This window comes from Amblyomma mixtum, chromosome 4 (assembly GCF_055824585.1).
Source record: "Amblyomma mixtum isolate Tamu chromosome 4, ASM5582458v1, whole genome shotgun sequence".
NCBI lineage: Eukaryota > Metazoa > Arthropoda > Arachnida > Ixodida > Ixodidae > Amblyomma > Amblyomma mixtum.
Genome location: NC_143015.1, coordinates 25,079,324 through 25,093,171, shown reverse-complemented (window position 1 = coordinate 25,093,171; position 13,848 = coordinate 25,079,324). Strand labels below are relative to the sequence as shown.

The 13,848-nt window shown below is 44.6% G+C and overlaps 1 protein-coding gene and 1 pseudogene across 1 annotated transcript in view; both read left to right on the top strand.

Annotated features, from left to right (window-relative positions):
- Positions 1–13,848, top strand: part of LOC149345918 (retinaldehyde-binding protein 1-like) — a 69,038-nt gene that overhangs the window by 21,753 nt on the left and 33,437 nt on the right. The window lies entirely within an intron of this gene.
- Positions 1,204–6,330, top strand: LOC149345919 (uncharacterized; annotated as a pseudogene).

Genomic DNA, 13,848 nt, shown 5'->3' with positions numbered 1-13,848 from the left:
CGTAAAAAAAATCTGTATATTGTCAGCCGTTTGCCGCATAATGTTCCAGATGAGGTCATACGATTCAGCGTTCTCGCGACAGGGATTCGAACCGGCGGCCTATACTAGGGGGCTGCCTAAAAAAAATCGTATCATGGTAATTTGTGATTCTAGAGACTGGGGATTGATTGGTGTGTGACAGGCAATGATGACCACTTAATGAAATCATTGCAATTAATTGATTAATTAAAGAAATAAAAAATTACCGACGATTACGTTACTTCCTAATGCGAAATTTGAGCGCAGCAAATAAGCTGTTTCACCTTTTCGATAGATTGAGGCAAAGAAATCGAGCAACACATGTATGCGCTATCACAGAATTTTTTTTTTTATTTTTCACACGTATTCGCAATTTCGGCTCGGGCGGTGCACATATACAGATCCGCCGCCACCGATCTGGCTCTCTGATTGCCACCGCACAGGGGTTGCATTGGAGGAGGAGCGAAGAAAGGAATTAAGTTCGAGCCGGCGCTTTGACAACCGGAGACTCGCAGGAAGAGGGGGGAGGGGGGCGGCGTGTACACCCAGCGGCAAACGATGGGGGCAGAAGCGCGCGCAGCAAGCGGACAACACGATAAAGGGAGGAGGGAAGAGATAGCAGCGACTGACTGATGCCGCTGACGCCGATAGCGCTGGGGGGATGAAAGGGGGGCGGAGCTGGTTACGAGGCCGACGCCGACGACGACGCGGAACCCAGGAACGGACGCCAAAGAGCTGCGCTCTAAAAATGAAAAATGGTGTTTAAGGTGTCAGAATGCCCAGAATGAAAAGCTAACGCTTGATGATGCTAATTAAGAAAAATTGTTGTGTGTAATTGATCAATTAATAAATTCAAACAATTAAAAGAATTGAATGCATTAAAAGGTGTCAAACTGCTCAGAATGGAAAGCTATAACCCACTACGCTATCGGGTCATACCCAAAGCGTAGCTTAAGTGTCCTGTGCATTTTTTTCCCTGGTAGTACATTACAATGTGTATCTGAACGGTGCAGGCAAAAGCCAGTCGCGTACGAAACTCGCTCGCGGCCGATTCTGTGTTGTACATGCGTCTGCTAGGTTGCTCGTCGCTGGTGCCGGTGCGGAACTCACAGCATCCGCGATTACGTAATCCACTGAGATCGTACTCTGCCGCTCATACGTATCCGAAGTTTAGTGACGTTGACAATGTCTGGATCTGCTCCTAAAAAACAGCGTAAGCATTATCTGGAGCCCGGCGCTTACTTTGACGTGCCGTGCACAACTCTCTGCAGGCGTCAAAAGGGCCATTCTTTGGCAGCCGCTGTCGATCCGCTGAGTGCCGCCGTGCTCACGATCAAACCTCCAAGTGCTCAAGGTGTCTCCAGCGGTCCGCCAAGCGCACCTCCCACTGAAAGTACCGCGTGGGACAACGCGAACGACACAGCGGGCAATACGGAGCCGAGGGATGAACTGCAATGCACTGATTACCCGGACGTTCCGCCCATTGAAGGTACCGCGCAAGACGGAGCCAGCGATGCTGCGGCCGACGTAGAACTTCCAAGCTACGACTTACAAAAGGGCGAGTTGCAATTAGGAAGTGACACTTGCACCGACGCCAGTTCTGATATGAGTGGTGACATGAGCAGTGACTACGACTTTGAAAATGAGTTGCAACCAGAAAGTGACATCTGCAGCAACGCCAGTTCTGATTTGTGTGGTGACATTGGGATCAACAGTCAGCAGAACTTTCATAATGATGCACTGCGGCCAGAAAGTGACACTTCCAGTGACGCCGGTTCTGATATGGGTGATGTCACTGGTGCCAATAGTGACAGTCTCAGCGAAGAATTTGAGAGTTCTGAAGAAGGAGATGATGAGCTGCCATCATCCTTTGTGCAGTTCAGCAATGAAAAGTTGCCAAATGCAGAGGTTACCAAGATGGGTGCAATAGCTGCTGTTATGGCATATGCAGTATCACATGGCCTAACATGGGCTGCATTGGGGGATTTAACCAAGCTAATAATTTCCTTTTTGAACGTAATGTCTTGCCCCAAAGCACATATGCTTTTCGCAAACTGTGGTGCAAAGAAAAAGAAGACGTTGTGCAGTACCATTATTTTTGTGAGACGTGCAGTGCTCTCCTGAATGTCGTTGAGAAGTCAGCACAGTGCCTCAACTGCCGGCACACCAATTCCCTGCAGACGCTCAAAGACCGCGGCTCATTTTTCATCATTCTGAATTTGCATAAGCAACTCAGCTTTGCAATTGAAAGTACAAAGCCCCAGCTTCATGAAGACCTGGAGAAGCTGCAAGAGCCACGGTCTGGAATTTCTGACATCACAAGTGCTCAGTGCTACAGCAGAATGCGGGAAACACTTGCGAGAGATGACATCACTCTCACTATAAACACTGACGGGAGTCCAATTTGGAAGTCGTCAAAGAGCTCAGTGTGGCCCTTACAGTTCATCGTGAATGAACTGCCACCGCACTTGCGGTTTAAACATCCGATACTTGGTGGGCTTTGGTTTGGCAAAAAACATCCAAACATGCAGCTCTTCTTGAAGAAGTTTGTGACGGAAGTCAACACTACCGAAGCAGTGAAGTGGACACACCAGTCAACTACACATTACTCCAAACCAGCCGTGCTGTGCTGCTCAGTCGATGCGCCAGCAAGGGCAGCGGTACTGAATATGGTCCCCTTCAACGGGTACTTTGGATGCCCCTGGTGCTTCATCCGAGGGGAGCATGTTGAAGGTGAGCGTTCCGAACAGTTCGACAGTACTTAGGGTAATTGCTAAACAGTTATCACAAGTATCAGCATAAGCGAAATTGAAAGAGCTTAGTTTTTTTTTGTGAAGTGTGCCAACTTATGGAAACTACTGTTCATGTGATTAAGTGCTGTATTATCTTTTTGCCTTAAGGGAGCATGCGGTATATCACGAAAGAACAGCCAGAAGCCAGAACCACATACATGGTTGTGCGAAACATGAAGTTTGCAGAAGATTATGAAGACATAATCAATGGCTTCAAAGGGCCGTCTTCACTCATGAATTTGATAGGTAAGGACATTCTCCTCCTTTCTTCCTATTAGCATTTAACTTCAATTTGCTCTAGTTGGCATGGACTGACTGATGTCACAAGCACTGCGTATGTGGTAAGACATATCCGAGGTATGAACGACAGCTTAGTAAAGAGAGAAATAAGGCCAATGGCTCTCACTACATTTAAATTCCTGCATGATCAAGTTCATTTCTTGTTTTCAGCATTAAGAACAATGCTGCAAACCACATGCATTTAGGTGGTGAAAGGTAATGTGCAACTTGCGAATTCTTTGCGAAACTCACTTGAGTGGCAGTGCTTGCCGTAATACGTGCAATTTTTCCATGCCATTCTGCCTGGTTTGCGGTGTACCAACGCAGCCAAGCCTGTCATATACACAAACCTAGGTCTGTGCAGCATTTACATAAGCAGAAGAGTTTGACCTGCATGCTTTCCCAACGCTCCAGCCTTTCTACGTCCAGAAGGAGCAGCTTCACTTAAGGTTTTATACACTTGCCAAATGCCTCCACCAAGGCATGGTTTTCCTCATCTATAAAATAATAGCACTCGGCTCCTGCCATCTTTCTTAAACTGTGCAACACTGATTGCAAAAATTGGTTGCTTCTATTATTTAGTTTCTACAGTCCCTATACTATGTTAATTTCTTTTTGTACCTGATTTGTAGTATTATTTTGTCTTATTTTATCCCACTTCAGAACCATGCTTGACTTCATTGGTACATATATCAGTATTTTGCTCATTCCTGTACTTTATCTCATGGCATTGTGCTGTATTTTTACTGATATTGGGCACTCTCTTTCTTTGTCAGGTCTAGACCTTGTCAATGGGTTCAGTGCAGAATATATGCACTCCGTACTGCTTGGTGTTGCTAGACAAGTGACCGAGACAATTTTGTCAACTTCGAACTCAGGTCAACCCGTCTATGTCGGTAAGGCAATGCCCACAATGCGATTCACTTGTGATTCAGATTGGTGAAAGTTTCTGTAACATTCCTGCTTTTTGTGGCACTGCAGTTATTATTGATTATCATCACTTTTTCAAATGTGCACCTTATTGTGGGGAAATGGGAGCTGAGAAATTGCAGACCATGCACGTGTTATAATCTGTGGCCTCTGATTTTGCTGAGTATGATTAGTGGAAGACACTGTTGATGGCGCCACTACATAGTGTACAAAATGTGGTGAAAGAGTAAGCTGCAGCCGTTTAATATTTACTACTAAGCTGCCTTCCTAGTTGTCGCATTTTGAGAAACCATGATGAAATAAGACGGTAGCAGCATATTTTATTATCAACAGGCTCAGCTCAGCGGCTGCTGGGAACTGCTGTGTAGGGAAACATGCTGCATGAAACAAAATTATGAATACACTGTACAGTGTATTCAGCATTTCGTGTTATTTTTAATGGCTAAAAGCAAGGTTATATGCATGTACGGATATTTATGTATTATGTACAGCGATGCTTGTGTCTTTTTTTTCCTTTCATCTGTTGGGATGTTTATATACTACAGGTTATTATCCCCTAGCCTATTCTCTCTGCTCACAAAAAAGTATGCACATTTATTTTGCAGGTCGTCCATCTGCACTTGAAAACATTGATTTACGGCTGTTGGTCATCAAACCTCCACACTGTGTGACAAGGCTGCCTCGGTCAATCAGAGAACGAGGGCATTGGAAAGCATCTGAGTGGAGGCAGTGGATATTGTTTTATGCTCCGCCATGCCTAGACGGTATACTGCACCATGACTATTGGAAGCACCTCTGCAAACTGTCAGAGGCTCTCCACATCCTTCTGCGAGAGGAACTCACTCTGTCTGAAATTGCCAAAGCAGGTAACTTATTACAGGTGTAATTGTTGAATATAGCATAGCTGTGAAGTATCTGAGATAACCATGTAATTTATTAACCATGTAAGATTTTGACCTTTTTGTAGTCTTGCACAACTGTCTGCAAAGCATTTCGAAATATTATTTACAATCAGAAATGCTTTTCCTGCATAGTACATTTGGTATGGTTAATTTTGTGAACTGTGGTTCTAAAATATTTACAGAGGGTACAAACCGGTTGATTACCAAATATTGCAAAAGTAAATCCTGCCATCTTGTAACCCTTTTTCCTCTTTATTATAGTGTCTTTTATATTCTCTGACGTCATAATATTTGCCATGTTAGGTATATAGCACTGTTTTTGTGCTATTCTTGTAGTTGACTACGGCACTACTGAAACATTATCCATTGCTTGTCTGTTAGAAGTTGTGATGTGGTAAATTGGTTAGTGATTTTTGCTTAACAGCTAGTGTCATACACTCTTATAGTCTGCTTTTTCTGTAATAGAGAGATTTCATGTTCCTGAACATGGAACCGCTTGTTTTCGATGAACTTTGGCATAGAAAGCATGAAGAAAAAAATCTTCCACTGAGGTGGATTTACAACACCTTGGCTGCGTTTGTTGAGGAAATTTTTAATGGCTCCCAAATTCACCTAATATTTTTTTTTTCAGAGCTGCTTCTGGAGAGTTTCGTCGTTCAGTGCAAGAGTTTGTATGGGGTTGCCAGCTTGACATTCAATGTTCATGTGCTACTTCATTTGGCCAACTGTGCCCGGTCACTTGGGCCATTATGGGCACATTCTGCTTTTGTTTTTGAAAGTGGAAATGGGCACATAGTTTGGCAGGTGTCGGCTGCTAATGGCATCCCTCTGCAAATTGTTGAACGCATTATTATGCATCAACAACTGCACAAGGTGATGAGCAGCAGCTTGCTGTGTCTCCAAGAGAAAGAGTTCTGCATGGGGACCTTTGGGTATCCTCGTTTACAGAAGGCTACGCATGTTGGCAAGTTGTGCCTTTAGGCAAGGGAAAAGAAGTTGCTCTAAGTGTTGAAGAGCAGGATGCTGTGAATAATCGCTTAGGCATGAGAACATTCAAAGTGCTTCAGTACGAGCGCTTTGTACAAGCAAAGCAGGTCTTCCACAGCATTGCATACAAGCGACCATCCCGTTCTGACTCAACATTCATCAAAACATGCAGTGGCTCCTACGAGCGCATCGAAAAAATATTGCTACTAGAGGCCAAAACTTGCGTCTTGATGTGCAGACCAATAATCATTGCAGACACTGCTGCTGCCCCATCGCACATCAAAGAGTGCTTTGTGTCATCTGGCAGAGCACTTACTGTGGTACTGCCGGAGGAAGTGGCCGACTGCTGCCTTTTCATTGAATTTTTGCAGGAGGAAAAGACATTTATTTGCGACTTGCCAAATAGAATAGAAAGGAATTGAGATTAGCTGCGACTGGGTTCAAGCCTCTGCTCACATGCTTAGGTCATAAAGCTCGTAAAGACCGCAAACGTAATAACCTAGATTATCACAATTCTTTAAGCTTATAGCCGTAACACAAGCAGAGTTGTACCTGTACCTAGGAATAACAGTGGCTAGCAGACTTCCATGGTCTGGGCATATTCTAAACCACTTCATCTTTCTCTCCTGTGTATACACATCGTCATCACTTGGGCTGTTTGCTTGGGCACATCTCTAGCTGTGGGTTGGAATAAACCTGGTTGGCAAAGTGCTGCATTACACGAGGTGGAAATGCCGGCTACAATTTCCCTTACTTGCACAACACATTCCTACTTCCATCCAACAAAACATTGTGCCAGCTTTTCAACATTTTAAGTTCGCAGCATTTACATAGGTCCGTAATGCCTTTAATAAGTCTTTCTTGCCATCAACCATAGAACGATGCAGTTAGCTGCGAGAGGCCGTAGCAACTGAATACTATGCGAATAAATTCATGAATCTACTCTTAGACCCTGCATATTTGTCATTAGCTGTAAATAACAAACACACATTGGCTTCTACTCCTCATGTACCACAAATGCACTGATTATTAACATTTTTTTCTGAGTTACCCTTATTCGTATTATGTACACCCTTTTTGATCTTGCTTGAATTGCCGCATGGCCACAGTGTACTTATGTATGTTTGCTTCACCCTTTTGTAATGCCATGTAATAATTTGCTTGCCTTCTTTTGCTATGTAACCATAATGTCCTTCTGTTCTTTTTGCTCCCCCTTATGGAATACCCCACCTAGGGTCCCTTAAGGGGCAATAAATGATGATGTTAACTACATGTTGAAAATATCTGCAGAGGTTTACTGGGATGTGTAGTTTATGCAAGTGAATGTATAATAAAAGTTATGCATATCCTAGTGCAGTAGGATTCACGTGTGCTGCTTGGTGTTTATGTGTAGAAAGTATGCGAAACAATACCTAAAAATGGATGCAGCTGAAATTCTGTCCAGCTGCAACCTTACTTCATGCCATTTTTTTTTCCTTTTTTTGGGATCTGTATAGTAAAAGCTGTAAATACTGTAAACTTAACGAATATTTTCACTTTTGCCTTTGAAGGGGACAGACTCTGCGGACTGTCCTGCATAATTTTTACTTTGTGGTTTTCATTTATATATACAGTGTACTATAGAATACATTTTTGAAGCAAATCTGTCCTTCATGTCTTTATACATGCTCTAGATAAATGCAAAATTTGTAGAGTGTTTATAATATTAGATGAACACACTGTAGTGTAATAAATAACAGTGTATAACACTTCATTTTTGTAATACATTCTCTTTACCTGAGGGCGGCTACTGCTGACAGCTATTCTCTGAGGCGTTATCATCAAGAAAAAAAATTGATCAGTGGATTATTTTCAAAAATTTTACTTTCCGAAACCTGGAAATGCAGTATATATATTTTTTCGATACATGGTATTAGCTTGTCAGATCGCGCTTTTCGAGTTCGATTTCAAAGTGGGTGTTAAGCTGTATTCTGCAGAAAAAAAAATAAATTAGAGTTGTTTTTATGCTCCATGCATATTTAAACTTTTCCTGCTGATAGTGCTTATCACACGGTACTGCACTAGAAAACTTTGCATACATACTTTGTCTTTACCCCTCGCAGTTATCTTCGAACGATTACTCAACGTATGTTTGCGCAATAAAAGGACGGGGTAGACAGCCTTAAAAGGAGACGTCCCAGCTGACAGCGGTATCCACTGCTGCGCCAAAGGCGCGTTTGCGAGCTTTTAAAGTGCTTCGCGCTGAGTGGAGGCGTGGCTAGGCATGCGGTGAGGCTTTCGCACGGCTCCTGCTTTTCATTCTCGGGGTGGCATTGCAAGCAAATTGATAGACTGCGCGGAGCGTTTAATTCTACCTGTAAGCAGAGTAAATGGTTCACCTTGCATGAAAACGGCCGCAGTGTTGCTGCAGTGCTTTCTTAAAAATAAACAATGTTTATGTCGGTATAAAATAGTCGTAATTTAATTTACTGAACTAAAATTGAAGGCTCTTGTTTCGTTTTCGACGTAAAATTCGCGCTAGCGTCGCGGCTGCAGCCGCGCCGTTCGCTGCGGTGCGCCGAACTCGTGGACGTAGCCGTCGCTGCGGTAGTGTTATTCACGAGTTCGCCAGCACTCTCGCCTCCAAGACCGCTTGAAACGTGCTAGTACTGAGACCGCCCTCGAGGCCTTCAGGGACTGGTCGGCCGGTCGCCTTTGTATGATGGCGTGAATGCTTTCGAGCGCACATATGTTCGTATTCCTTGGCTCTTCGCTCAGTGCCACGACGGGCCTGCCAGCGGTACTCTTGACCAGTGTGTGCCTGCCGTGCTCGTTGAAATCGCGCTTTCCGAGGTAACCGAGTGCACCGCGTTTCGCGTGTGGGGCGTCGCTCCCACGCGCACCCCGTCCAGGCCCGTCAGCCCGTGACGGATCCCCCTAAAAACGTTGATACTGCACAGTGGGGATCAAGCACAATGCCATGCAGTGCCCACGCCACGAATGAAGTTTCTGCAGCAGCTGCTGCCATCACGGTTGGCACGAAGCCAGAATATTCCACTTAAAATCCATTATGTGGACCCCTAGCTTATGATAGAAATCACCATGGCCGCCGATACCACTATCATGATGGTATATACAGCATGCCAGTATCCATGACCATACCACTATTTTGCCGCTATAGACAACAAGAATCCACTTCTTTTCCACTCTAGCTACCAAGAAACAACTATTCTTCCGCTGTAGCCACTAACCATACACTACGTTTCCGGTATGGTTCTAGGTGAGATTTGCGATAGGGTGGTCGTTTTCAATTTGACTCTTTTGAATTGTGTACTGTTTATACTTGTGGCTGTGTGACTTTAGTTACATATGCATCTGTTTCCACCCTGTAACGCCCTGATGGCTGACAGTATCAATAAATAAATAAATAAACAAACTTTTTAATTATAGCTTGAAACGTTCAGGCGTCAATAGGAAAGTTCTGGAGCTACACAAATATTGTCCACCCCAGGCACTTCCAACGAGGTAGACTTAGCGGGCCGTTTTTATTGGGGAAAAACGAAAGCACGCGGAGTTTTAAAAAAAAATTGCTGTGGCTTAGCTTGGTTAAGCCCGGCAATTGCGAAAGTAATATCCGTACGTACGCCATGGTACAGCTGGTAGTGTAGCTGGTGGTGGTGCTTGTGGTTAGACTTGTGCTGATGCATCGGTTATATAATGCAATCCAATTCAATCCCATGCAATCCAATCCAATCTATTCCAATGCATTCCAATCCAATCTAATCCAATCCACTCCAATCCAATCCACTCTAATCTAATCTAATCTAATCTAATCAAATCAAATCCAATGCAATGCAATGCAATTCAATCCACTCTAATTCAATCCACTCCAATCCAATCCAGTCAACTCCTATCCAATCCAATGCATTCCAATGCAATCTAATGTAATCTAATCCAATCGAATCTAATCCAGTTCAATCCAGTCCAATCCAGTCTAATCAAGTCCAATCCAATCGAATCTAATCCAATCTAATCCAATCTAATCCAATCTAATGCAGTCAAGGTAAAATGAAGGTCAATGGTGGTCACCGACCGCGGCACGATGGTGGCCACCAGCCGCGGCACGGCAACGGCGTCAAAGTGCAAGTAGTATTGCTTTGGCAATAAAAATACCACGTGACAGCGCGCTACGTGCGCTCGAATGCGCCGCGATTACAGCGCTCCCATCCGTGCTGTGTGAAAAGCATCGCTTGCTTCGCTCCTTTCGTGCTGCCCACGACAGAGCTTCGCGCAGCGCTTGGTTCCAAGATAAGCGCCAGTGGGTTCGGGCGGAAATTGAAAGAAAGCGCGGCTACCGTTTCTGCGGCAATAATTGTGCTGTTCCGTGACATCGGCGAGCAGCTCTTGACGAAGCGCTTTTTCGGAGCGCTTTGCCATGGATGGAAAAAACTTTATTGTTAATAAATTTCAAGTGTTCTTGACCCTTACGGGTCACTGGGCGCCGTGGTCGATCCTTGGTCCAGGATGCCGCACTTGACTGCTGCCATCGTGGCTCGGCGCACAAGGAATCGTTGCGCTTCCTCGTCCTCGCTGGCCAGCAAGTGCTCCCACTGCATCACACTCGGGTTGTCTATTCTGGGCTCTAATTCTGCCTTAGGGCAGGTCCATGTGACATGCTCTAGTGTAGGTTTTCCCTGATACCATGGACATTCGTCTGCATATTGTGTAGGAAAAATCTTGTGTAGTTTGTGCAGGTGCGGGTAGGTACCTGTTTGTAGTCTGCGCCAGTCTACCGCCTCCTCTTTGGTGAGCCTTTTGTGTGGGGCTGGATAGCGTTTCCGCTGACCCCTGTAATGATCGTGTGTATCTCAGTACGTGGGGGTAACTGGGTCAAAGGTGCCTGTGGTGCAAAGTGTTTGAGTCTGCTCGGTTGACGTACCCTCGAGCTAACTCGTCTGCTGTATACTATGTTTAGTGTTTTTGTGTCTTCTCGTCGTGTGTAGAATACGAGGGGGTACCCAAAAGAAACCGGAATAAATTTTTTGGTCGGCAATGCTTCTGTGGTACCGCGTTTTGCCACTAGGAGCGCATAGAACGATCTACCACACACATGTGCAGTGTGTGGTAGATCTGTGGAAACAATTGAACACCTCATAATCAAATGTGATGGTATCCATCCGGATGTCGATGCAGGCACAGTCACTCTTTCTGAGGCCCTAGGGTTTAAAGATAACAATGGTCATGTAAATAAATCTGCAGTGGAAGTCAGCAAAAAGCGATTGGAGGATTGGTGGCTGAAAAGCAGAGATGTGGCATAAGGTTAGAATAGTAGGAAACCGTAGGAAAAGTTGATGGAGAATCTTAATGAGAATTGCCAACACAGTAAACAAAAAAAATAATAAATAAAGAAAAGCTGAGCATGGTGGCAATTGCCACCACCCCGTTTCAAAGGGGGCGCTCCTATCCATCCATCCATCCATCCATCCAGAGTCAGTAAGCCGAGTGCCATCGTTGAAGGAGGTCAGACTAGTTTAGGCAGAGTTTTAGAGTGACGACTGTTTTGTGTGAATGTCGTTTTTGCAATGGCTGATTTTCGTGAACAGCGTGCGCCGGAGAAATTCTGATTTTTGCTCGGAAAAAATTGAATGGAATCTCTTGAAATATTAAGAAAGACGTACAAGGACGATGCTATGGGGACAACTCAAGTGTTCCTGAATCGAATCCTGAATCAAAGCAACAATCATGCCAATGCAAAACTTCAAATTCACCTCGCCTCAAGAAAGCTCGTCAGGTGAAACCAAACCTCAAAACAATGCTGATTTGTTTTTTCGACGACGTGAGAGGAGTCGTCCATTGAGAATCTGTTCCGCAGGGTCATACAGTTAGCCAGGCTTTCTACTTGGATGTTTTGAAAAGATTGGGCAACAGTGTGCGGTGGAAGCGGCCAGATTTGTGGCGGTCGGGTGACTGTTTTTTCCAACATGGCAGTGCCCCTGCTCACACAGCGCTGTCTCTACGACAATTTTGGACCAAAATTGGCATGACCCCTATTCCTCAACCCTCATACTCTCCCGACCTTGCCCCGTGCTACTTTCTTTGTTTCCTAGAATGAAAAAAATAGGTGAATGGAAAGCGTTTCGCTGATGTTGCAGAGGTGAAGAAAAAAACGACGGAGGCACTGTCAAGCATCACAAAAGATGAATTTAAACGATGTTTTTAAAAATGGAATGAAAGATTCGATAAGCGTATCATTGCAAGTGGGGAATACTTTGAAGGGAATTGAATGTCTGTGCTTAAAATGTGACCAAATAAGTTCAAACAAAAATAAGTCCGGTTTCTTTTCGGTACCCCCTCGTATGATTGGCGATGCTGTCGATCCTGCCTCTTGTGTAGTTTCTACATGCTTGTTTGGAGTCCGTCACTATTGTGAGGTTGGGTCCTGTTGCGTTGCCGTGCGATATTGCCAAAGCAATGGCGGCTTCTTCAGCTGCTTCTATGTTTGGGTTGTTTATCGTTGCGCTGGTTATTTCTTGCCCCCCTTCGTCTGTTACAACGGCGATCGTTTTGCGTTGGTATCGGTACTTTGCTGCGTCCCTGTAGACTACGTTGGGATTGTCGCTGGTGAGTACACTGGTGAGTACTCGGACTCTGGCTTGTCGTCTTTCATGATGTACGTACCCAGAAGAAACCGGACTAAATTTTTTGGTCGGAAAAGCTTCTGTGGTACCGCGTTTTGCCACTAGGAGCGCATAGAACGAACATTCCAGAGTCAGTAAGCCGAGTGCCATCGTTGAAGGAGGTCAGACTAGTTTAGGCAGAGTTTGAGTGACGACTGTTTTGTGTGAATGTCGTTTTTGCAATGGCTGATTTTCGTGAACAGCGTGCACCGGTGAAATTTTGATTTTTGCCCGGAAAAAGTTCAATGGAAACTCTTGAAATATTAAGAAAGACGTACAAGGACGATGCTATGGGGACAACTCAAGTGTTCCTGAATCGAATCCTGAATCAAAGCAACAGTCATGGCAATGGAAAACTTCAAATTCACCTCGCCTCAAGAAAGCTCGTCAGGTGAAACCAAACCTCGAAACAATGCTGATTTGTTTTTTCGACGACGTGAGAGGAGTCGTCCATTGAGAATTTGTTCCGCAGGGTCGGATAGTTAGCCAGGCTTTCTACTTGGATGTTTTGAAAAGATTGGGCAACAGTGTGTGGTGGAAGCCGCCAGATTTGTGGCGGTCGGGTGACTGGTTTTTCCATCATGGCAATGCCCCTGCTCACACAGTTCTGTCTCTACGACAATTTTGGACCAAAAATGGCATGACCCCTATTCCTCAACCCTCATACTCTCCCGACCTTGCCCCGTGCTACATTCTTTGTTTCCTAGAAGGAAAAAATAGGTGAATGGAAAGCGTTTCGTTGATGTTACTGAGGTGAAGAAAAAATTGACGGAGGCACTGTCAAGCATCATAAAAGATGAATTTGAACAATGTTTTGAAAAATGGAATGAAAGATTCGACAAGCGTATCATTGCAAGTGGGGAATACTTTGAAGGAGATTGAAGGTCTGTGCTTAATATGTGAACAAATAAGTTCAAACAAAAATAAGTCCGGTTTCTTTTGGGTACCCCCTCGTATATTGGGATCCATGTGTCTCGGTATTGGTATTACCCGGATGTTGTTTCTTTCTTCATTATTTATCTGTTCTTTGTCTCTTTGTGTGCCTAGAGGTAGCCGTAATTTCTCCAGTAGGCGTCTTGCCGTTCTGGTTTGAGTGAGTCTGTCTAATTGCGCACTACGTTGCTCTTCAAGTAGTTCGTCGAAGGTGTTCGATACTCCCAGGGCCATTAGGTTTTTCCCAGCCGCTGCCGGTAACGTCAGAGCCAAGCAAAGGTTGAAGCCCTTTCTCGTAATCGAGGAGAAGGCACGGCGAGGGCGATGTTTTTACAAATCGCGGATGAGGGC